This window comes from Pyrgilauda ruficollis, unplaced genomic scaffold (genome assembly GCF_017590135.1).
Source record: "Pyrgilauda ruficollis isolate IOZ18807 unplaced genomic scaffold, ASM1759013v1 scaffold12, whole genome shotgun sequence".
Taxonomy (NCBI): Eukaryota; Metazoa; Chordata; class Aves; order Passeriformes; family Passeridae; genus Pyrgilauda; species Pyrgilauda ruficollis.
The window spans coordinates 16,313,025-16,317,749 of NW_024510321.1; positions in this window are offsets into that span (position 1 = coordinate 16,313,025).

Consider the following 4,725-nt stretch of genomic DNA (forward strand, 5'->3'; position numbering starts at 1 on the left):
CCTCGGACATGCGCCCCGCTCCCACCCGCGCTGCCGCTGCGCGGGCCCCTTCGGGAAGGCCGCAGGACGCGCCCCGTGCCCGCCCCTCCGCACCCCCCCGAAATCATTTTTACTATCTTGTTTATTTTCCCCCTGATGTGCCTGCAGGACTAATGCATTCCCGCTCCCAACTTTTATTATCCTGTTTATATCCCCTCGGTGTGCCTGCAGGACTAATGCGTTCTCGCTATTACGCCACTTGCCTGCCCTCACCGCAACTTTTACTATTTTGTTTATTTTCCCTGCGATGGGGCTGCAAAGCTAATGCATTATTAATCCCGCTCTTTCCTCTTCCCTCAAAACTCATGGCGCGGATGCAGCGCTGCCGGGCTATTCCTGCCACGGCGGCGAAAGTGATGCTGAACGGGAGATCTGACAAATAGAGAAACCAGGGAGGCTGCAGACACACAAAAACAAACATGTTCTTCAACACAGCTGCTCTCTACTTTTACTCAGAGGCGGACGTGTCTTTCTACAATTTGGGTGATTGGAGTTGTTTTTTTTTTTTAAATAAAACAACTCTGCGATTCTGTTGTCTCTCTAAATTGGGGGGGGGGGGGGGGGAAAAAAAAAAAACCAGAGGGGGGGGGGGGGGGGTGCAAAAGAAAAAAACCTGAGGGGAGCGAGCTGAGATGGTCAGCAGAGAGGAAAATCTCAGGCTATTCAATTCTCCATTGTAAGCAGGTATGCCTGTAGCAGAAGGAACTAATTGTGGTGATTGTTAGCAGCATAAAGAAATTAAACGCAGCCTTGCAAAATCCTGGTCCATCACTTGCCCCCGGCCTAGCATTTCTTTATTTGTTTGTTTGTTTGTTTTATTTTGTGTTGGGAAAGGAAGATATCATTGATTCACCTTCATTATCATGCTAAAAGGCAGAGAAGCAGAATTTGTGTGTGGGCTGTATTTTCAACAATGATTTTGCAAGGGCAGCTTAGCTGGCATCTGTACAAATCACTGCTGAATTATGTACATTCCTGGACACAGCACTACCTGGACCCACACATATGCGGATTATATTTTATACATTGTCATAGTCCTGTACACAAGTGCAGATGTTTTATTAGTTAACAAACTGCTGCATGGAAGGGAGAGGTGGGATGTGCACAACTCTACCCCCTGCAGACATCCGAGTCTGCAGTTTGTATTCAGGATATCTTAGGTCAAGCTCTTTTCTCTCCTTCAAGTTTTAAGTAAAATTATTTTGATAGAGGAAGAATGGCAGGCAGGCAAAAAAGAATCATGGAGGTAGTTTCCTACATGCAAGGCCCAACCAAACATGAGATTATTGCAGCCATTTCGGGCGCATTCTAAGTATTTCTTGTAAATATATGCTCCAAATAGCTGTAAGAGTTTAGAAATTTTTAAGATACATGAAAAAATGGAGGGGGAGGAGATTGGAATGTAGTATGTTTCAGTTGTGTAAAATCAAAGACTGCTCTCAAAAAAAAAAAAAAAACCACCCTGCACCAAATGTCCTATCAACACTGAAGAATACAAATTTGAACATAAAACTATTTGTTATTAAACATACTTAAAACACTATTTTTATTACTTCAAAAGCTCATAAAAATATCCTGAAAATTGCAGGTGCTAGCAATTACTTTGTAAGAAAATAAAGCAATTAATATATCCTGGTGCTTTAAAAAAACGCAAATTATTTGAAGCTGATAGATACAGTGTCGCAGCCCTTCTTCATTCTTGTCAAGAAAATTACATCTAATTTAAAAAGTATTCTCAATGATTCTGCTAATCCTAACAAAAAAAAAAGTCACAGTACAGCAGCAAATCTATCCTTTATTTTCCTGACAGATAAATTAAAATAAATATAATTTTAAAATGAGAATATATTAAATGTATTTTGTTGGATGAATTTATGCATTTAGTAAAATGTGTATTGTGACAAACAATTGCAAATTTTTCTCACCGCTTTTTTTTTTGAGGTCTTCCTGCAATTTCTTGAAAAGCAACTAGTACAATCAATTCCCAAGCATCTTTCTTTATGTTAACGATTTTAAAGCTCAATCTTTAGTTTTATAAAGAAGCATCACCAAAGAAAAAACTAATTACTTTGCAACAGCTTGATTAAAGCTGCACCATAGCAACAACAGTATATTTGTGAAAAACCTACTGTATAGTTTTCAAGTAAAAATATTCTAATCTCATACCATGTAACACACCAGCCCAGCACTGAAGATCCCGAAATTTTGCTTTGGTTAAAATTCAGTCGAGCCTAATACATTCAATTATTTAATGAAACATTTGTTGTCTTCTTATAGATTTCTATTTAATTCTTTCTATAGAAAGAGTGTACATGGACTGGAAGAAACTCCATGACTACCACTTTATGGTATTGTGTAATATTTGATTGAAAAATTTAGATAACCTCTTGATAGTTCTGTAAAACAATCATTTAGAGAAGACCTTTGAAATGCAAAATAGGAAAAGAAATGCATTACCACTAAATAAATACTGCAAACACTAAGCCTATAACAGCTATGGAATCAGAACATAAAATCTTGTAGCATATACGTTCTTATGATTGTAGTATTTAATAAGCACTGACATGACACAGAAGGCCAGTTTTCTTTTTCTAAAAAAGGAAGCCTGTCCTTCTTATAGTGATACATAAGAGATTAAAATAATTAGAGAAAAATATAATTCAGTGAGTAAGAATGAATAATTTTATTGTTAATCTAAATGCAAGGAGAAAATCCAATTCACTTAAAGGAACCTACAAAATCTAGAAGCTAAACAAGTTAGAATATAAGAAACTTATAAGAAAATTTTGTGTTTCAATTTTTCTTACTTTCACAAACATAATGAATGTGTAAGTAAAAGAAAATTACACTCTCCAACGGCAAATTGTTTTAAAAAGTTTAAGGCATTCAAGAAAACATTTGCATATATGAGTGAATAGCACTTCAGTTTCATAAACAAAAATAAAGATGTACTCACAAATTTTTACTATAAAATAATCAGTTGCAACAGTAAAACTAAGATTTTTGAATGTTTGGTTGAAATGTCACCTTTTTTCCTTAAAATGTGCAAAATCATATTGTAATTTTAGTGAATAAAACAAAGCATTGAACATGAAAAAGTCTTTAATTTACAAAGCCACATTACCAGTTTAATATAATCATCAGAAGAATCTTCCAAAAATAACAGAAAAAGCATAGACTTGATATAAAATGCATACTATATTAGAGAGCATAAATTTATATTGGGACTTGAAGCTGTAGAGCAGGAAAACTGACTTCCTTCCAGAAAGCAAACTTCTCACAGTAATTTTTACTCAATTTTCAGACTGGGTCTTTGTTGAGAAAGCTGTGATCTTTACCTTTGTGCAAAAAGATACATACTGCAGCTAATCAGATGCAACTGAAAACAGAAAAATCGCAGTAGCTTAATGATGTTCAATAGGTAGAATGATCTATCTCTTAATTATCCATTTAAAATACATTGATGCTTGTCTGCCTTTTGTTTATGTGGTTTTAAATCATTAACAGCATTCCCTGAAATACCTTCTAATCGTGGGTATTGGCTTCATTTCTGGGAAGGCAGCAGTGAAATGGTCACTTTACACGAAATAAAATGCAACTCTTACATGTTGACCCTTCCACGCAGTGCATTTTAAATGGCAGTCTGCCTTAGATCCAACAAATTCTTTCTATCTTTGTTCAGTTATGAAGAATATAGCATGTCAACAGAACACACATTAATAAAGTAAATGTATCTTTACATGCTTACTCTTAAATTGTATTGAGGAAAAGTTTTCTTTTTCCTCTTCCTCTTCTTTAATATACTGCTAAAATCTGTATTTAACACCTATCCAAATGCAATGTACTCAATAATTTAGACGTCTCAACATTTAACATGTAGTCACTTGGTGATGAGGAATTTGCATTGCTCTGTATATTTAGATGCCATGCAGGCACAGGTAGCAGCATTGGAGGTCACATCAGCGCATCTCCTGGACACTATGCCTCTTCATATGTTGTGCTATTTTCTTTTATGTGAACATATTAAAAATTTTGTAATTCTTTAGACTGCAAAAAAAGGGAAAATGATTCCACCAACTATTGCATTCATTTTCTTGCTTTTAATTATATTATCACCTTTCGAGAGTTTGGTGAATTCCACTTAGCTAGCAGCAATGGATAAAATTGGTGGTTTTCAAGTACTGCTTCTGTTACTAGTGTTGGCATTTAAATGTTAATTTCAGACTGAGGTTTACAGTAAACATGAAACAAGGGATTTTCTTTGAATGAACAATCTCAAACCAAAATTCTAAATAAAGGAAACCTAGCACAGGGTGTTTTTCAGTGCAGTGATTATTTCCTTTTAAAGATTTAACATTCCCTAAGTGATAGAAGTTAAAGAAGTTAAATGTGACAGTTAATTTACAATTCTCTACATTAAAAAAGCATTTAAATGCTAACCACATTTTTATATGAGTTAAGTCAAAGTAATGATAATTACAGTATGACACAAAAGAACCTGAAATAAACTTCTAGCAAACCATATTGAATATTAATACCGTATTAAGCCCTGAGAAGCTGGGTTAGTAAACTCTGGAATGTAGACTATATCCAATTTAAATGTAACACAGGGTTTTTCTTCAAAGAAGAATTCTTCGTTTCAAAGTTTGGATTTTTATGAGGTATGTATTAATTCATTGGATTTAT